Genomic DNA, 22,178 nt, shown 5'->3' on the forward strand with positions numbered 1-22,178 from the left:
TGTGGCCTCTGTTGCATCTGTGAAGTCACACCTGGCCCGATTGTTTAGAACCATTTGCTTCCTTGCTTCATTGCCACAAGGCAAACAAAATGGTAGGGAACTAGATATCAGCTGTGAGGCATTTGCACGTTATTTTGTGGATAAAAACTTATTGCTCTGCCAGGGCCTTCTAGCCACAGTTGATACAGTAAGGGAACTGGAAGACCCTTGCCTGTCTTCAGGTCCAACTTTGGACCACTTCAGTCAACTCTCTCAGGAGGATGTTGACAGGGTCCTGTGAAGCCAGCCACTTGCCTTCTTAACCCACATCCTTCCTGGCTCGTTAAAGCCTGCAGGAAGAGCATTTGAGTCCCCCTGGGAGAAATAATATAATATAGTGGAAGAGCATGGAAGAGGCAAGGTAGTAGTGATCATCAGCTCTTTATTAAGTACAGCATAAGGTAGCCTGCACTCCAAGACTGGAGAACTGGGCCGATTATATACAACTCAGGGTTCCCGCACAAGCACATTATTCGATCATTCAAACCAGCGGGCAGGGCAGGGCAGCAGGTGTTTGGATCCTGCTGCCCATTGTTCCCAAGTCCCCACACTCAGTTCGCATGGCTCCAATGAGCCAGGCAGGAACACCCAATTCACTTCTCACTTGGGTCCACATACACAACAAATAATCAACCTGTCTCTTTCTTCTGGGACTGTCCCAGTGGGGCTGAAGGAGGCAGTGGTTTGTCCACTATTAAAGAAACCAACGTTGGACCCTTCAGTCCTGGTCAACTACTGCTCAGTTTCATGTTTACCGTTTCTGGGCAAGGTAGTTGAGAAAGCATCGGCTGAACAACTCCAGGTTTTCCTGGAGGATACATCTATCCTTGACCCATTCCAGTCTGGTTTCTGCTCTGGTCATGGGATGGAGATGGTGCTAGTTGCCCTCACAGATGGCCTCCAGAGACACCTGGATTGGGGTGGGTTGACACTGCTGATACTTTTGATTTGACAGAAGTGTTTGACACAGTCAATTATGATCTTCTGACCCACTGCCTCACTGAGATAGGAGTTTGGGGGTCTGCCTTACAATGGTTTTCCTCATTTCTTCATAATCAGGGACAGAAAGTGGGAATTGGTGAGGGAGCATCCCTGCAGGAGTGACTTGAATGTGGAGTGCCACAGGGGGCAATTCTTTCACCAATGTTTGTCTGTCTGTCTGTCTGTCTGTCTGTCTGTCTGTCTGTCTGTCTGTCTGTCTGTCTGTCTGTCTGTCTGTCTATCTATCTATCTATCTATCTATCTATCTATCTATCTATCTATCTATCTATCTATGATTTGTATCCCGCCCTTCCCACTAGTGGCTCAGGGCGGCTTCCAGCAACTGATCAACATAAAAATTAAACAATATTTAAATATATAAACCATTAAACATTTAAAACAGTTAAAACCTTAAAAACCAGTAAACATTCCAAATACATATAAAAATACATATAAAAACAGCTATGTTATTTAACATAGCTATGCACCCCCTCGCCCTGTTTGTTCAGGGGTTTGGACAGAGTTGTCGCCAGTATGTGGATGACACCCAGCTCTATCTTTTGATGGATGACTGCCCAGACTCCACCCCAGAAAATCTGACCAGAGCATTGGAGACCATGGCTGGATAGCTCCAGCAAAGCCAACTGAAATTTAATCCAATGAAGATGGAGGTCCTGTACCTGAGTTGGGGTGGGGGGAGCTGAGTAAAGAACCAGACTCCCCACCTTGGATGGTGTGTTTCTTGTGCCAGACTAGCAGGTGAGAAGCCTGGGGGGTGCTCCTGGACACCTCACTTTCTGTGGAGGCCCAGGTCACCACAGTTACTAGGTCTGCCTTTTATCATTTCCAGCAGGTCAGACAATGGACCTCATATCTCTCTCCCTGGGACTTGGCTACAGTGACCCACTGTATGTGGGCTTCCCCTTGCAGTTGACCCAGAAATGCCAGCCTGCTGACTGCATTGCCTGTGCAGACACACATGTGTGCAGACACACATTCAGCTAGTGGTATTCCAATTCCAGTGGCTACCAGCATATGACGTCCTGCTTTGCAGAGGCTGCCAAGCTATTCGGCCTAGAAGTTAGTCTGAAGAAGACAGAAGTTCTCCACCAGCCTGCACCCCAGGAAGATTATCACCCTCCCTGCATCACTGTGGGTGAATCAGTTCTGAAGACAGTCCAGCAGTTCAGCTACCTGGGGTGCATCATCTCCTCAGATGCCAAGATCGACAAGGAGATTGACAACAGGCTGGCAAAGGCAAACCGTGCATTTGGCCGACTGCACAAAAGAGTGTGGAGCAACAAGCATCTGAAAAAAGGCACAAAGATCAATGTTTACAAAGCGGTTGTGATGACAACCCTCATCTATGGCTCCGAATCGTGGGTTTTATACCGTCATCACCTGCGACTCCTTGAGCGCTTTCATCAGCGCTGCCTTCGCACCATCCTCAACATCCACTGGAGTGACTATGTGACCAACACTGAAGTCCTCAAGCGGGCAGAGGTTACCAGCATCGAGGCACTGCTGTTGAAGACGCAGCTGCGCTGGGCAGGGCATATTTCTAGGATGGAAAACCACCGCCTTCCCAAGATTGCCCTGTATGGCGAACTCTCCACCGGCCATCGAAATAGAGGGGCACCAAAGAAGAGGTACAAGGACTCCTTGAAGAAATCCCTTAGCACCTGTCACATCAACCATCACCAGTGGTCTGACCTAGCCTCAGATCGCAAAGTATGGAGGCACACCATCCACCAGGCTGTCTCTTCCTTTGAGAACACACGCATAGCTGGTCTTGAGGACAAAAGGAGATTGAGGAAGAATCGCACTGCTACAGGACCAACCCTAAATCAGACTTTTCCCTGCAGCCGCTGTGGCCGGACCTGCCTGTCCCACATTGGTCTTGTCAGCCACCAGCGAGCCTGCAGCAAACGTGGACTATTGCACCCTTCTTAAATCTTCGTTCACGAAGCCAAGCCGAGAGAGAGAGAGGGCTACCAGATAGCAGATTTGCTTCAAGGTTCTGATACTGACCTTCAAAGCCTTGTTTGGCCTGGGACAGAAATACCTGAGGGACCACCTCTTTCCATCTGTGCGCTGGAGAGCCTCGTACTCTGCTGAGCAAGATCTGCTGGTTATCTCTGACCCAAGAGATGTCCACTTGTCCTCAACCACAGGACTTTTGCCTGGTGAAACATGCTCCCCCATGAGATCAGGGCCCTGCGGGACCTTTTACCATTTCACAGGGCCTGTGAAGCACAGCTGTTCCTCCAGGCGTTTGGCTGAGATGGCAGGCATCCATTTAAAAAGTTGGTCTCCCCTGCTGAAGACACCACTTTTATACAGCCTGGGTTAAACAAATATCAGAGTCCAGTGGTAGCAGTTTTTGAAGACTTAGCATGCAACAAATAGTGTGATTTATTTATCCAGTTTGGGGTAGTGGTTAAGTGTGCGGACTCTTATCTGGGAGAACCGGGTTTGATTCCCCACTCCTCCACTTGCACCTGCTAGCATGGCCTTGGGTCAGCCATAGCTCTGGCAGAGGTTGTCCTTGAAAGGGCAGCTGCTGTGAGAGCCCTCTCCAGCCCCACCCACCTCACAGGGTGTCTGTTGTGGGGGAGGAAGGGAAAGGAGATTGTGAGCTGCTCTGAGACTCTTCAGAGTGGAGGGCGGGATATAAATCCAATATCTTCATCTACCTCACAGGGTGACTGTTGTGGGGGAGGAAGGGAAAGGAGATTGTGAGCCGCTCTGAGACTCTTCGGAGTGGAGGGCGGGATATAAATCCAATATCTTCTTCTTCTTCTTCTTCTAATTATTTTCTGTGATCTGCTCTGAGCCTGCTTGTAGGGAGGGCGGAATACAAATATGAAACATAAATGAAATAAATAAATGCGTAATTTTTAACCATTGTTTTTGTCTCCCATCCTTTGAATATCTTTTGATTTAATTTTGAATGTCTTTTAATTTCATGGCTACAGTCACAGCTGAGGTCCCAGACAAAATGTAATCCACTGGAGAAGGAAATGGCAACCCACTCCAGTATCCTTGCCAAGAAAACCCCATGGATAGTAACAAAAGGCTAAAAGATATGGCGCTGGAAGATGAGCCCCTCAGGTCAGAAGGTGCCCAATATGCTACTGGGGAAGAGCGGAGGGCAAGTACAAGTGACCACAGAAAGAATGAAGCAGCTGGGCCAAAGCCGAAAGGATGCTCAGCTGTGGATGTGTCTGATGGTGAAAGGAAAGTATGATGCTGAAAAGAACAATACTGCATTGGAATGTGGAATGTAAGATCTATGAATCAAGATAAGCTGGATGTGGTCAAACAAGAGATGGCAAGACTGAAAATCGACATCTTGGGAATCAGTGAACTAAAATGGACAGGAATGGGTGAATTTAACTCAGAGGATCACTACATCTATTACTGTGGGCAAGAGTCCCGTAGAAGAAATGGTGTGGCCTTTATAGACAACAAGAGAGTGAGGAAAGCAGCAATGGGATACAATCTCAAAAATGACAGAATGATCTTGGTCCATATCCAAGGCAAACCATTCAATATCACAGTAATCCAACATGCAGAGCATTTGAAAAAAAATCTTATATAAACCTTACATAAACCTTGAACACTGATTGAAAAATGGCAATGCCAAAGCTAGATGCAAAAAAGTATGTGCATACAAGAGAATATATTCCTTCTTCTTTGAAGCATGACTATGCAACTGATGAGAATTTAGGTATTAATATAGCTTCTCCCCCCCCAAAAAAAAGAATGCTGAAAAGTTTGTCCCAAATGATTTGATGAATACTTTCAATAAAAATGAGTTCCTCACTGATCTTCTGGCCAAACAGTGAAGACCCTGACCAGTGGAAACGAAAGGCTGATTAAAGTGTTGAATTTGTTCATCAAGCCCTTTCTCAAGACAATTTAGAGTTTGGCTTAGCATTTTCTAAAGCTGATTGCTCCAACATTTTTTGAGTTTTTATACTCTTCATTTTTCTTTCTGCTTAAAGATAACTTTAAGAGATGAGGACAGATGTATTAGCTACTTTGATGGGACTTAACTCACCAGAGAGCAGCAGTCAGATTGGGAGCATTCTCTACATGTTCCTTTCTTGATAAGTCAAAGAGCCTTACTGGAACACTAGAATAAAGCAGGAGACAAGTCCACCTTTAAGACCAACTCAGTTTTATTCAGAATGTCAGCTTTCGTATGCTCTTAAGCAGACTTCATCAGACAAAATGGGAATGGCAAGCAGCGATTCTTAATATAAGTGGGCAGTGTAGAATCATGGGAATGTTTTTAGCAGATTAAAAGAATAACAAATAGGGATCTGTGTTTGTTAGTGTTAGGACAAAGCAGGGCTGAAAAAGCACTGGAGGGTGATAAAAAGTAGACTGCTGTTGTAGTTTATGTAACGATGTCTATGTAATAAGTTCTCCTTAGTTTGTTTCAGGTCAAGAAACCTTTTACCTTTGACAAACAGGCATGAAAAAACATAACCACTTCAAACAGACATCTTACATTATCTATATAAAAGCAGGTGTTCTGATTGACTCATCAAACCCCTGGACCTAGAAACCCAAAATTTGGAGAGTGCATTTCTTCCATGATATCAGCATCCACCAAGAAGGGATTTTTATAAATCGAACTCCTAATGGGGTGAAACCCTCTTGTGGATTGCTGCCTTGATGAGGCTGTGGGCTATGCCATGCCGGGCCACTCATAGCTGAGATCCCAGACGCAGCTGTGATCCCAGGCCTCACTCTCCCGGGGCTCTCCTTTCTTGCATCGGGTTGCTTTTGACTGGGGGGTATATGTTAATGGGTTATGTTAATGAGCTCCACCACCTATTTTTTTCTATACAGCAACCCCTGCTTCCCACAATGGGCCTTATTTCTAGGGCAGCTTCATATGTGTACTCTTTCTGCCTTTGTCCACCATGAGGACTAGACTTGCTTTCTACAATCTCTCTCTACCCTAGCTTAGATAGGTAGCTAGAACCCTTTACTTACCTTACTTTGGATCTGACAGCTCCCTCTTCTATCCAATATGCAGTTCTCTTTCAATAAAGAACTTCTATTTATTTTCTAAGTAACAAGCCTGAATGTGAACTATTCCACTGAGGAACCGCTCTAACAGTCAGGAAGTTCTTCCTAATGTTAAGCCGGAAACTCTTTTGATTTAATTTCAACCCATTGGTTCTGGTCCTACCTTCTGGGGCTACAGAAAACAATTCCACACCATCCTCTATATGACAGCCATTCAAGTACTTGATGGTGATCATATCACCTCTTAGCCGCCTCCTCTCCAGGCTAAACATCCCCAGCTCCTTCAACCTTTCTTCATAGGACTTGGTCTCCAGACCCCTCACCATCTTCGTCGCCCTCCTCTGGACCCATTCCAGCTTGTCTATATCCTTCTTAAAATGTGGTACCCAAAACTGAACACAATACTCCAGGTGAAGTCTTACCAGAGCAGAGTAATCCCACAAGTTAAATTAAATATTATTAAATTAAATAACAAGAATTATTAAGTATTATTTGTCAACACCTAAGAGCTTGTTAATATTGTTAGATGATGTGTTATCTCCAACCATTCCTTATTTATTTATTACATATTTCTATTTATAGTTTAGGTTTTATGCAACAAGCTGGTTCAACCATAGCCAATAATAATTATGCAGTGTTAGTGATAAACTACGACATTAGACAATATTACACAACAAGGAAGGAAGGAAGGAAGGAAGGAAGGAAGGAAGGAAGGAAGGAAGGAAGGAAGGAAGGAAGGAAGGAAGGAAGGAAGGAAGGAAGGAAGGAAGGAAGGAAAGAAGGAAGGAAGGAAGGATAAAACCCACCCTAAAGCCAGCTTGGATACAGCTAACCAGCTTCTGAATGACTTCCAGAACATTGGAACACAACTGGAGCTCTCTTAATCTACATTAAAAGCACAGTTGCTTTCAGGGTGGCAAACTCTGTTCAAATCCTATTGATTATGATCTGGGACAGGAAGGTTTCCAAATCAGCCATAATTATGTGGATCATGCACGCAAAAGCATGCATGCAAAAGCTTATACCTTGAATAAAACTTTGTTGGTCTTTTTGATTTTTTTTTTGATTTTATGAAAACTGTGGGGTACATAGAAGAAAAAGGAAGAAAGAAAAAAGGGTTATATAACTATGCTTGCAGTACAGCATGTGTAGGACAGAGAATATTTTCCCTTTCATCCCCTTCATTATAATTTTTAAAGTATTACCTATAAAATACAATGGTTCTTATTTCTGTTGGGGTACAATTGTGTTCATCATTTAAATTTCAAACTTCATAACCTAATCTATTTCAACTACAACAGTACAGTAATGGTTTCTTTTTCTTTTCTATGGGGAGCAATGAAACAGAACCTAGAAATAAAAATGAAACACCTCCACGTCTTTCACAAGTTGCCAGGAGCAACAAAGAGTAATTCTTAATATCCACCATCCTTTAGATTTTTTTTTAAAAAGTCCCAGAGTTCTGCAATCCAGGCTTCCACCTGGTAATCTACCTTTCCCCTGCCCTGGCAATCCAGTCCCAGAGGGTGGCAATCCAACTTTCCCCTTGAAAATTCAGTTCTAGAGTCTGGCAATCCAATTCCAGAGGTTCTTCCACCTGGCAATCCAGTCCCAGAGGCTGGCAATCTGCCCTGCCACTTAGCAATCCAGTCCTAAAGGCTGTCAATCCACTTCCTCCCTGCAATCCAGTCCCAGAGGGTGGCAATCCAACTTTCCCCTTGAAAATTCAGTTCTAGAGTCTGGCGATCCAATCCCAGAGGTTCTTCCACCTGGCAATCCAGTCCCAGAGGCTGGCAATCTGCCCTGCCACTTAGCAATCCAGTCCTAAAGGCTGTCAATCCACTTCCTCCCTGCAATCCAGTCCCAGAGGGTGGCAATCCAACTTTCCCCTTGAAAATTCAGTTCTAGAGTCTGGCGATCCAATCCCAGAGGTTCTTCCACCTGGCAATCCAGTCCCAGAGGCTGGCAATCTGCCCTGCCACTTAGCAATCCAGTCCTAAAGGCTGTCAATCCACTTTCTCCCTGCAATCCAGTCCCAGAGGGTGGCAATCCAACTTTCCCCTTGAAAATTCAGTTCTAGAGTCTGGCAATCCAATCCCAGAGGTTCTTCCACCTGGCAATCCAGTCCCAGAGGCTGGCAATCTGCCCTGCCACTTAGCAATCCAGTCCTAAAGGCTGTCAATCCACTTCCTCCCTGCAATCCAGTCCCAGAGGGTGGCAATCCACCACACCTCCTGGCAATTGAAACCCAGAACACCTGTGCTAGTCCCAGGGACTGGCAATCTACCCATTTCAGGACACTTGTAGGTTAACTTTCCTGGAAAATCCATCCTGCATTTTTATTACAACTGTTGTTTGTGCTTTAATGTATTTCAGTGGAGCCCATGCACGTCAATTAGCAATCTTGTCTCCCATTATATCCAATGGGCAATCCAGCCTCTCCCATCATTTCCAATGGGCAATCCTGGCATTCGTTTTAGTATGTCCCAGGAAAGGAGGGAGGGAGGGAGTGGGGAGAGAGAGGGAGGGGGGAGAGAGAGAGGGAGGGAAAGAGAGAAAAGAAGGAAAGGGAAGGAGAGAGAGATGTGGAGGGTAAAGAGCCCCAGGAGCAGCAGCTCCGACACACCATCTTCCGTCCAGAGTGCCGGGCGGGGCAGAACTTCCATGCACATCCCCTCCCCTGGCCCAGCCTTTAAACAGCTGTCCCAACTTCCTTCTGACTCCCAGCAGCAAGGACTCCCACCTCCCCACATCTTTCATGTTTTCCAGAGGAACTTGGAAGCAGACAGCTGCCATGGTCATTGATTCCACACACACAGCCCAACTCACGCCAGGCAGCAGCAGCTGACCCACCACATGAATCCAGGGGATCAGATGAAACCATGTTGCCTTGCTTTCTGTTGGATGCATGCATGCAGCTTCTGTGGCTATGTGGGGGTCCCAGGCTCAAAGTGGGAGGAGGAGGGGCTCGCTGGTGTGGTGCTCTGGAGGATAGACTCATTTTTTTCGGGGGGGGGGGGGTTGAGTATGTTTGATAGCTTGCTTGCCTTGCCTTCTCTGGCACTATGCATGCAGCCCCGTTGGCACCAGGTAACAGCAACTCACAGCAGCTGCACCGCCACAGAAAGTCAGGAGGTTTCTGAGACTGTGCAGGTGAGTCGGGAGCTGGACTCAGAGCGGGAGGAGAGACCTGATGGTGAAGCACAGACTTGCATCATTCGTGAGGGCTGCGGGGCCCCTGACATGTGCGGAGCCCCAAAGCACTGGCTTTCTGTGCTTTATCTTTAATCCGGTTCTAGATGGCACTGCCAGAAAAACAGACATTTTGGACCTAACTTCTCATTACGGCTGCCAGCTCTCCACTTGCAATGGGCAGGAGCTTTTTGTGGGTGGAATCTGGGAAGGGGGAGCATCAACATCATGGCAATATTTCTGGTTGAAGAGCTGCACATGACATCGCATCCATGATGCTCTAGGAATTTCTCCATTTTGTATGGTAAATGATGAAATTCCTAGAATGCAAATAGTGAAATTCCTAGACTGCAGTGGACAACCTGACAACCCAATTTTGGATCTGAAAGCTGGAGTGATTTTATTCAGATTACATATTCTTCTGAGGTCCACGAACTGTATATTTTGATTAACTGTTTTCTTAATACACATATTAATAGACATTCAGTTTAAAGGTAGGATGGATGGGCAAGCCTTTTATATGAAACGGGGACCTGCTTCTAATAAGAGTAACCATTATTGACTGTCCTAGAGAGATCTGTCAGACTATGTTTCATTGAAGTTACATTTGCTTTTGAATTTATTACTTGCTGCATACTAACCTGAATGTTTAATGAATTCCTATGCTACTAATCCAGGTGCCCTGCATAGTAAAGGGGGGTGGGAGGAAATGGATGTTACCAAGGTTTCAAAGGCCAGCAAAGCCTTTGAAGTGCAGAGTGCTCAGCTAACTTCCCAGGCGCCTCCTGAGCAGAGCAAGGACATCACCAGGAGGGGGATGTAACCATCAACTGTGAAAGATCAGCGGGCATGCGAAAGTGTTACTTGCGGGGACAGTCTGTAGTTTTATTATGGGAAATAGTTTAAAGCACATACCCTTTGAAGTGTATTCATAAATGCCAATGGTTCGAGCTGTTTGCTATCAGTTCCAATGAATCCATGCATAGAGTAACATTGTAGTTATCAATAAAAGCAACTTAGTTTTCAACAAAGACAAGTCTGATCATTTTGAAACTTCAATGAACCTTTTGCTGACAAGATCAATGTATGTAAAGGATTCAGACTGGATTTTTAGGTGCCAGCAATCAGCCTGACACACCTTTAAGCCCTTTCCCTTGGGTCAGAGCAGTGGAAATATGATAAGGTAAAAGCAATCTATGCAAGTCCAGAGATTTTGTTGTTTAATATGACTTTCCAAATTCTCGGGCTGAATCCTGGTTCTGAAAAAAATCTAGAGCTAAACCTGGAGAAGTCCTTGGTCAGATTAAATATTGTGCTGAAACACTATGGGCGTTTTCGCACTGACCTTACTCGGGAGCGACGTCCCTCTTCACCGCGCAGCATCTGCGTGGATTTCGTACTAATTGCTCCGCAGAACCCGGAAGAGCTGCAAAGTCCCACGGCTTCTGCGTCGCAAATGTAAACTGGTTTTTGGCGGTTTACATTTGCGACACAAAAGCCGCCGGACTTTGCAGCTCTTCCGGGTTCTGCGGAGCAATTAGTGCGAAATCCGTGCAGACGCTGCACGGTGAAGAGGGACGTCGCTCCGGAGTAACGTCAGTGCGAAAATGCCCTATAATTGACTAGTGTTTGTGTTAAATATATAATGTACAAAAGCACCATACAAGTTCATTTAAAATATTCCTAAATTGCATTGCTAAAGTATTGAAAGCACAAGATTTGTGTAGTTCTACAATTAAACATAGCATGTTTCCTTTGACCCATAATCAAGCAGAGATATGGGAAATCTGCCTTCAACTGGTCAGAGTTAAAGCACATCTTGTCCTGGCTGTTGGGAACTGCAATTAAAACTTCACTTACCTCTATGTGCTGGAATAGCCTAACATGGCAGAGCATTTGCCCTTGACTGAATGTCTTTCCATCTGTCCTTTTGAAGGGAAATTTGCTCATATTCCATATGAAGAATGTCTCTGCTCATGCCACTCAGATATGGTAGAAACAATTGATCATGTTTTGTTACCAGTTTCAAAATATTTATATTAGTCCAATTTTTTTTTCCAATTTCACAGGTTGAACCAATCAATTTCCTATTTCTTTCCTTCATGGAGACAGTTGTAATGAAATGACTCTTAAAGTAGCCAGATTTTGTGCTCCGGTATATTTAATTAGACAGAAGCATACCACCCAGTCTTAATATTTTGAACTCAGTATTGCAGGCGTGGCCAAGGGTAGCTCTCCAGATGTTTTTTGCCTACAACTCCCATCAGCCCCAGCCAGTATGACCAATGGCTGGGGCTGATGGGAGTTGTGGGCAAAAAACATCTGGAGAGCTACCCTTGGCCACCCCTGCAGTATGCATTTTATGTTTAGTGTATCTAGTGTATTTAAGATATGGAACCAGTTTCCATTTGCGCCACAAAAGCCGCGGGACTTTCCGGCTCTTCCGGGTGCTCTGCGGCAATTAGTACGAAATCCGCGCCGATCCTGCGCGGTGAAGAGGGGCGTCGCTGCTGATTAAGGTCAGTGCGAAAACGCCCTGTATGTTTGCTGACAACTTAGATTCTGAAATCTGTTCTTAGATCATAATAAATTTGACTTGACTTTGATCCATGGCATGAGAGGTGGAAGAAAAAAGAGTTCAATGGGAATGTTGCCTTACCTCTTCCTGTGAGTAAGGGTTACTGGTCAGTCAGTTACTGGTTAGTACTGGTCAGTTTTCATATTTGGGAGAAATGTGGATGTTTTTCCTACTTCATGATGCAATCTAGACCAAATTAATCAATTTGGTTAATAGATGTTGCAGTTCCAGGGACTTCTTTTGAACATCCTTTGGAACAACAAGAGCCCCCTATGGCTGGCTGATGGGGAAAGGCCTTGGAGGTCGGGTTTTTAAAATATATATATGTAGTGTTGTGTGCCACTTCAGTGTACATATTTAAGCTTATATTAAAGAGTTTTAGTCAACATGATTCATATTTGCCAGAAATTAATTACTCATTTAAAAGCTTTTTTGCATTGCTGTCAAAATAGAATCTTTCCACACATTAAATTGTTCAAGGTGTTCAAATTGATTGTTGTCTTCATTCCATAGCTGTTTTGGTTTTGATGTAATTATATTCTTAGTATCCATAGTTTGTATGAATAAGAAGTGCCTCTCTGTACATGTGTATGCTAGAAAAAGGAGAGGGGGAAAACTTATGTAAAATAATGTATTTTATATGTAGGGAAATAGTCCTTTAAGAAGGCCATTTTTATTTGCTGTTTTGTGTCAGAATATTAACTGACTCCTGCAACTTGCATTCTCCCCAACACATCGTCAATTGGTTTTATATCTTCAGCAGTAATAGCTTCCATTCTCCTCTCTTTGGTTGGTTGTTCTGAATGGCTGTTTCATCTGTTTTTCCTGGCAGTTTCATTATTCTTCCCTTTATTCTTTTTTCTGATTCATCTTAGTGGAGGGATAGCTCAGAAAGAGCTATTGCTTTTTCACAGGCATGACATTTTCCAAGCTCTTTTGGGCACCTGGCAAATTCTCAAGACAACATAAACTGCAGTGACATCCATACTGCACGACTCTATCGCCTGATTATCTTCTGGCTGCATTAGGACAACAAAGTGGAATTGGATGTGCCAGAAGAAAAAAACAGCCTCAATACAGGGATGTCATGTTGTTAATGTCATGTTGTTAATACTTCTCCCCTTAGAAATGTATTTGACATGTGATATTTATTTCTTTATAGAGAGCTAAACTAGATAGAAAAGCTGCTCCCCCCCCCTTTAATGCCACAAAAAATTCATTGACAGATTTGACCACTGCTTCTTCTAAAAGAGTAGAATGGAGGACCACTAATATACCACCAAATTAAAGTCTTGTACTGACATACAAGATAATTTACAGTATATTCCTAAACAGAGTTTAGAAGGGTATAACTGTTTAGGTTTGACTCAACTGCTGCTAACGTAAATTGTGCAGTTTGACTGGAATGAAGACTGATCTCTCTCTCTCTCTCTCTCTCTCTCTCTCTCTCTCTCTCTCTGCCATTGCATAGGTTTAGGCTACAAACATTCAGAGGTGGTTTGCCATTGCCTGCTTCTGTGTCACAATCCCAGTATTTCTTGGTGGTCTCCTATTCAAGTACTAACCAGGGCCATTCTTGCTTAGCTTCCAGGATCTGATGAGACTGAGGTAGCCTGAACTATTCAGGTCAGAGTGTTTTGTTCCTAATGTCAATGGATTAGACTTGTTTTAACCTACTGCATCATCAGGACCATTTTGTAACTTCAGTACTTGGAATGTTATGCTACACACCATGAAGGGGTGCTCTAGAGTAGGACAGGGAGGTTTGGCGAGACATTGCCTGCCTCTGAGCACCTTCTATAGTGTGGAATCCAACATTTTGCAGAACCTCCCGCCCTGCCTCTATTTTCTGTATGGTTTTCAGGCTATATCTGGCAACCAGTGAGGGTGAGGTCAGACGTTCATTATATCCCGCTACCGGCATTAGTGGAGTCCGGAATCATGTCGGATTTTCACTGGTCGTCCATACGTCAGCATCTGCAAACGATGTTTAGCTCGTGCAAGTCCCGCGCTGATGCGTCTTGATCGCGGATTACTTTGATACTGCTTTAAATCCGGCCCAGAACGCTTACAATGGTTCCTGAGAGGATTTTCTGCATTTGAACGCGCCATCGTTCGTGAATCGTCTGATGTGCGAACGCACATGCGCCGCAATGCTGAATCAGCTTCCTGTTACCGAAACCAAACAGCGACAGCGCGCATCACTGCGCCTGTGCTAATGCGGATTGCCGTCTATTGAAAAGAGGAGTGCTCTGATTGACCAGCGACGGGATCAACATGGGATAGCATGGGAACCCAACTGCTGTCTGATTGGGGAACTGATGCAATGGATTATAAGAGAGACGCGTTAAAGACGCATTAAAGATGGATTTAATGGTAAGTGTGACCGCACCCTGAGAGGGTTGAGTGCAAGGACATTGAAATCATGATTTTTTTTCTGCACTGCTATGTCATTTCCAGGGAAAACCCAGAAGTGACATAGGGTTGCTCTAGGAATTGCCAGATACTATATGCTAGAACCATAGAGTTTCCAGCAATTCCTAGAGCTATCCTACATCACTCCTGAGTTTTCCCTGAAAGTGATGCAACAGTGCATATACCCCTGCTGTTCCTTTGAAAAAAACCCCACCACCACTAAGTGGTGGCAAGCAACAAGAACTGCCAGCAGGATGCCTCTCTTTGATTTTCCCTTTGATAAAAGCAAAATTGGTTAGAAACAGAATCTGGATTTCTAAAAATAGGAAAAGAAGGACTGTTGGATTCCAGGGAGAAACAAGTGGGAGACTGTAATGTACTGAGTGACGAGATGGGTTGAAGGCAACATGCTTTATTCGGTGGCACATTACAAGAGAGAGAACACGCAGGCTGGGCCCCACTTATATACATTCCCCGGAACTGCCCCCCAGTCTGACCAGTCCAATCCTGGCCAGTCAAACTTCCTGCCACAGATCTTGATGGGTGGAGTGTCTAGCGAGCTACATCCGGGGACCAGTGGGTTTCCCCTGGTCGCCTCTGTAACGATCGCCACGCGGTACATTACTTTACGTTTCAAGACATAACAGAGACCCACAAGAAACTTGTGGGGAGGGGGAATTTCTAATCTTTGCTTCCTTCCCTCTCCCTCATCTTTCTGTCTCCTATCTTTCTGTCCCCTCCCCAAGCCAATACCCTCATCAGAGCCTTTCCTTTTCCTCCCAAGCCCATCCCCATCCCTCCCTTTCTCTCTTCTCCAAACCAATACCTTCTCTTTCTTCCCAAAGTGAATGGCTGTCATCTGCTACTGCGGGGAAAAAAAAAACCCAAATTGAATTTGTGAACACCATTGTCATGGGGACTAAGCCTATCAAGCAACCCTGATATTAGGTGACTCCTGGCATAGGCCACTTGCTCTCACACACATGAAATTGTGTCTGTGCTGACCTCAGATATCTAAAATATAGAGGCCTGTTCTTCTCCTGCACAGCAAAATAATGAACAACTTGCATTGAGTCAAACTGTTGTACTTTTCTTAGGTATAGTTTCTACACATTGGCTTCAGTCAGATGACATACTGACTGTGTCTTAAGTTGATCTGGTTCTTATGTGAATATCTTGTGCTGGATATTCGTAACCAGACATCCTCCTGTAACCTGCCTCACCAAGTGGCCACATTGTGCTCAGCTATCTTTACTATTGATGCACAGTGTGTGGTTGGAGTTTTTTTTATTATTATTTGTCAGTTCGTGTATGTGCATAACTTTGCATCCATAGAATGAAACAAGTTTTTCCCTTGTGCGTGCACAGAAGCACTCTGTCAAATTGCTGATTTCTCTTGACAGCTCCACCAAGTACTGTGATCTCATTAGTTCTCTCATAACTATTATTAACCCACCTGAACTGTCCAGTACAGTCTAACAACTTTTCCCACTCAAATTTGATTATTGTACTGAAAGACATGGATCCTCAGGAGCAATGTCTGATAGTGTGGTTGACTGTACATATCTGCCTGACGATGGCATGTCATCTGTGGCAGAGGTTAACGGCAATCAGACTAAGTACACTGAATCTGTGTCATCGACACCTGGCTCATAGGGGAGCCAGACTCAGGGATTTCTTGCCGTCAGAGTCCCTCAACAGGGCCCACCTTCTCAGGCGAGCTCAGGAGAGTGCCCCATATCAAGTGTCAGCTGAGGTGTATCCTCAGCTGACACTTGTGGCATGTCTTTGCCCAGATAATATGAAAGGATGAGCAATGGATTAAATTTTCTAGATGACTACGGTCACCTTCATGTGGCTGGTGGACAATGCTCCCTCTAAACTGTGGAGTCTTGTGAGCAAAAAGTTCTACTTTCTGAGCTACTGGCATTAAAGTTGTGAGGGAACGATTTGGTTACTATTTCTATTGAGTGCTGCCCCATGTTTCCACCTATGGAATTTACTTATGATTCTTTATTTTTCCCTTGATAGGATCCTACCATCCCAAACTCAGCTGAAGGTCTGCCTCCTGCCTCCTCCCCTGGGTCCTCTCCTGAAAGTGGATGGATATCTGGTAAGCCCACACTGTCTTGACTACACTCTTAGGTGGAATGCTATTCCTACCCCTCTCTTCCCACTTTTTCTCCTAGTTAGTTGCTCTCATGAGCCTCAACTGTTGCTGCCAAATCTAGAATGGAGATTTGGGGAAATGGAGCCACAGGAAGGTAGAGTTTGAGGAGGGAATGGAAAGGACCTAATTGGCTAATAAATACAGAGACTCCATCTTCCAGAGTTGCTATTTGCTCAAGGGAAACTGATCTATATTGACTGGATACCATTTATTTATGTATTTACATTAAACTTTTATCCCGCCCTCTCCGCAAGCGGACTCAGGGCGGCTCACAACATTCGTTTACACGATTTAAAACAATAAGTCAATAAAATCTATAAAACATTAATACAATTAAAATTTAAAAACTATTTCACAGTGCTGTACCATTACTATATTGGCGGTTCTGCTTTTCAGACGGTTGGTCATCGGAAACTCTAGCTGATGTCCGGTGGCAGTTCTCTCTCAGTTTAAGCACCGAAGGCCTGTCGAAACAATTCAGTCTTACAGGCCCTGCGGAATGTAGGAAGGTCCCGCAGGGCCCTTATGGCCTCCGTGAGAGCATCCCATAACTCTGGTGCTGCCACCGAGAAGGCCCTGGCTTGTGTCAAACGCAACCTGGCTTCCTTTGGTCCAGGGGTGGACAGCAGGTTTTTTGTCCCTGAACGCAGTGCTCTCTGGGGGATATATGAGGAAAGGCGGTCCCACAGATAAACAGGTCGCTGACCATAAAGGGCTGTAAAGGTCAATACCAACACCTTGAAACGAACTCAGAACACAATAGGTAGCCAGTGCAGCTCTTTCAGCACTGGCTGAATGTGCTCCCATCGAGGGAGCCTCATTAACAGCCGTGCCACAGCGTTCTGCACTAGCTGTAGTTTCCGAGTCAGTGTCAAGGGTAGCCCCATGTAGAGAGCGTTACAGTGATTTATTCTTGAGGTGAGAATTTATAATTCTGGTTGGTTGCTGTTCCTCATATGAAGTTTGTCAACCTCACAAATAAATTATGTGGTCTACAGAAATTTGACCTTCATTGCATAAATGACTTGTCTAACCACTACACTTTGTAGCGTTGCCAACTCCAGACTGGGAAATCCCTGTAGATCACCTCAACCTGATCCTTAAACTATTAAGACCTAGGAAGAGTGGTGAGAGGGGCCCCAGCAGATTTGAAAATGTTATAAGCTCCCTTTTCAGAGTCCCTATCAATGTCAAAGATCCAGGCAAAGTGGCTTGGAAACAAATACTTTTCATTTTATTATAGTTAAGTTCACCAGCAATCAAGCGAGGAAGCAATACAGAGAAAAGCAATACAATCACTTAAATAGATATGGAAATTCTGTGGTTCTGACACAAATTTGATAACCCTGCCCCATTACCAATTATTTGTTATTGTGAGCAAAGTCTATTTTTCATTGTTTTGTGTTGAAGCACATCACCCAAAGCTTTATCTACTATGCAGCCAGCTTTTTCTGCACTCACACAGTGGGGTTGCCAGTCTTCAGGGAGGAGATTCTTAGGTTGTTTTCGCACTTACCTTATTCCGGAGCGACGTCCCTCTTCACCGCGCAGCGTCTGCGCGGATTTCGCGCTACTTGCTCTGCAGAACCCCGAAGTCCCGCGGCTTTTGCGTTGCAAATGTAAACTGCCAAAACCCAGTTTACATTTGCGACGCAAAAGCCACGGGACTTCCGGGTTCTGCGGAGCAAGTAGCGCGAAATCCGCGCAGACGCTGCGCGGTGAAGAGGGACGTCGCTCCGGAATAAGGTAAGTGCGAAAACGACCCTAGTTTTTTTAAAAAAATGTCTGTCCTTCAAGTTGCACCATATGGTGCACCAAGGAGGAACATGAGTGGGAGACTTCAAAGTGTTGATACCTCCTTTGTCACCCTCCACAGAATATGGGCTGTTTATCAGCATTGGTAGCTAGGCACCTGCATCCCCAGAGAACAGTGGATATGGTAAATTAACATTTACTTGTAGAGAGTCATCTCGCTATGCCTACAGATGAGTTCTTATGATATACAACCCCTTACGTCACAGATACTTCTTGATGGATGGTTTGTATCCAGAATGGAAACCTTGTCATGAATTATACCTCAGTATTCAGGTGAGGAACAGCCTCCCTGGCCTGATAGGGCTCCAAAGAAGAAAAATACGGGTCAACTTGTGGTGTTCCATTGATGATGGCACAGCCCCCCAGAAACATGACTTGGTGTACACCTCCACTATTCTCAAACACTCATCTTAGGTTCAGGAGAAGACGAGGAGGTCACTTCACCATATCAGAGGGGCAAACTGCAGCCAGGGACTCCTCAAGCAAGTCACAAAGTGGTAAAAACAAAAGCCATTAGTTGTTTTGTCATGGAAATATCAGCACACGTCATAATGACTTGTTATTCTCTAGAAGGACAGGGTGAGCCATCTAACAGCAGCGTGATGTTCCGCTAGCAGTTGTGGATACTCCCCTGACCATGGAGCAGCACCTTGAACATCTCCAGTCCATGGTGGAGCAACTTCAAGCTGGTCAGGAGCTCCTCAGCGCAAGCCTGGACACAGCTTGCCAGAGACATGAGTGTGCTTTTTAGCAATAAGGAATCTAGACAGGTGTCCTCCGGAAAATTTCCCAAAGAGCAAATGGCTTGCCAGATATAATTCATGTATGTCTTTGGACGTGGTGTCTGTAATAACTGAATTACTCTTAAAAACTCATTTCTGAACACTCAAATGCATGAGAAGGGGCTATTGGAAATAAATGGTAGTCAGCTACAATTAAAATTGAATCTTCTCTAACAACAGACTCAGATCTAAGAAAATAGCTGCTGGCAGCCATTGCACTGAAACATCCAGCACATCCAACACAGACACCCTGTAATGTAGGTGTGACAATTTCCTGGGTTTCCCCCCCCCGAAAGATTAAAAAAAACCCCTTATTTTTAACAATTGCTACAATAGGCATCAATATATCTTAAAAAACAAACAAACAAACAAACCAAGGCCGTTAGACACATTGCAAACTGTAGAACCCCTAAACCCACACAAATCTGATTTTTCACAAATCCGGTTTTATTGCATATATCTATAAAGTTTCACGAGGTAGTGTGATAGCTAATTTATTTTATACCATATAGAGAAAACAGATTTACCTTTGTGCAGAATAGAATTTTTGGGCTTGATGTCTCGCCTCCCACTGTCAGGCTCTGTTCATTTACAACATTAATAAAAGCTGTCACTAACCATATTGATCAATGCCTAGAAACGCTCACTAACATAGGGGCCAGGTTAGCAAGGAGGGAGAAGTAGAGAGTAGCTTCCCAGGAATATCAAAGGTTGCCAAGGTCTCTTTGAAGTGGACAGTATGTGCCAGATTCTCACCTCCTCGCCAGAGGCGCCAAGGACATTGCCTCCGGGAATCAAGGGGGGGGGGAGCGTTGGGAAAAATCTCACATGCAAAAAGCAACCTTTTGTTTTGGGAAATGAGGGGTAGGAAAGATTGCCTTGATGTAGAATATTAAATGCCAATGATTCGAGCTGATCTCCATCAGTTCCAATGCCTTTCTAGCTGGAGTAACTCTGAAGTATCCAATAAATGCAACTTTGTCTGCTTATTTGTGAGCTTCAATGAACCCATGCCTGACACCCACAACCAATGCTAGAAGTGCCATAAGAGGAGGTTGATGGCAGATGTTTGCTTCTTACTGACACCATCAGCTATTTAAATGCAGCATGAACTCCCAACATCCCCTTCCTAATCCTTGGGCTATTCATATCAACTATGAGTGCTAGGTGGTAAGTGTGTACATTGGCAATCTGTGGAGTGGCCTCAGTCCCCCCACCCCATATCATTGTTCTTGTGAGGTCTGACAATGCAGTAAGGGCGCCCTGCAGGATGCCACATATGGCTTAATGGGACTGCCTCTCCTTGTCAAGTGATGCTGCCATTACACACATAAAGGGCGATTTCCCACACAGCTTACCGAGGAGCGAAGTCCCTCCTCACCACGCACCATCTGCTCGGATTTCCCACCAACTGCTCCGCGGATTCAGGAAGTGCTGCACCTTTTGCGTTGCTAACATAAACTAGGGTTTTAATGATTTCCATTTGAGACGCAGAGTCTTCATGGTCTCCCAGCCTCAAGGAGCACCTCATGCTCCCTGGTGGAGTGCTGCATCATCTCCTCTCCAATTTTCTGAAGAGCTGAAACATACTTCATCTGTGTCCTTATAAGAGCCAAGTGGGAATTAGGTGACAAATCAGAGAGCTTCACTCCTGGTGGAAACACTGTGAGGTCAGAAAAAGAGAGATAATTCACTGGGGAGTAGTTGAAATGAAGCATCCATCACCTCCAGTCACCACATTCTCATGTCCTAGTATGCCACATTGCATGTTGGTTGAGGGTTGAGTGACCTGTGGTATTTCTACGTTCTGGACTCTTGCATGTTTTGGCCTGGTTAGATGTAGATGTACATTTACTACGCAGGGGGAAAAAGGTGTGTTAATCCCTGAACATGAAGAATACTGTGGAGGTTGGGGTTCACAAACACACTGCCATCACCAAAAAATGTTTCCCAACTGATTGTGATCCTCTGCACCTCAGTAGATAAAAAGACAGGGCAGGGATGACTGCCTAATCACCCAACTATGGGTGCCATATCAGACTCCCGCTGCCTATTGAATTTCTGTCTTGATGACCAGTTAATGTATTCACCATGCTAAGTTTCCCATCCCCAGGGGAAGGGGCCAAGGTCATTTTTTTTTGTTTGGTGAAAGGGGGGTCACACTATCCTGCATTGTGAAGTGTTTTTGAACAAGATTACCCCAGATGTCCACTCAGATTTCAAATGTTCCAGTGTACTGTGGATTCCACAACTGAACCATATAGTGAGAATCACCTCCTGAGAGCTGGTCTCAGCACACCCATCTTCTTATGGTGGGAACTCCATCATTGTTTTGTCCCTATCCTCTTCATCCCTTCATCTAACTGATTCATGGGGATCTCACAATTTCCTTCTGAAATGAACAGAAAATATAGCAAGATGTCAGTAGACTGAGTTCAGAGAGAAGCACTCGATGGTCTAGATCAGGGTTTCACAAACTTTCCCCCCCTGTGGCCAGGTTATTTTTACACTTCTCCTTCATGGCCCACTAAAATTTGGGAGTGGAGCCAGGAGACTTTGGGGGTGGAGCCAGGAGACAGGAATTATGTCATTTCCTGTGGTGTCACTTCCAGGTTAAGGGCCAAGCGATGTAACTTCTGGGGCACACTGAACTAAAACTCCACCACTTCCTGTGATGTCACTTCCAGGGCACTCCCCCAAACCTGCCTCTTCTTCTGAAATAACTACGTTTTCAGAAAAATCTCTCTGAAACTCATGCTGAGCCAAAATGGGAGTGGAAAGTGGACAGTCTGCCACTTTTTCATACATTCCCAGGGTCCTCTCTTTCCACCCACACACCTGCATGCACCTATCTCTTTGTGTGTTCTTCTCCAGCTTGCAAGCACTCCTAATGCCCATGTTCGATTGCCTGCACCACCTACACACCCCTTCCTCAACAGCACTGGCCAGTGTATGCAGTTGGGAGTGCTGTTGCCATTGCCATCAGGAATGCCAGCACTGTGTACCACCCACACTGGGCCCTGGCAGCAGCTGTACCTCAAAATATGCTGACACATTTAGTAGGCTCTTCCTTTAGCTGCTACTACTGGAACCCTCAAGCTACAACCAAGCTTGCTTGATTTCAAGAAAATCTTTTGACAGCTATTTTTCTTTGACT

The sequence above is a fragment of the Heteronotia binoei genome, chromosome 5 (genome assembly GCF_032191835.1).
Source record: "Heteronotia binoei isolate CCM8104 ecotype False Entrance Well chromosome 5, APGP_CSIRO_Hbin_v1, whole genome shotgun sequence".
NCBI classification, from domain to species: domain Eukaryota; kingdom Metazoa; phylum Chordata; class Lepidosauria; order Squamata; family Gekkonidae; genus Heteronotia; species Heteronotia binoei.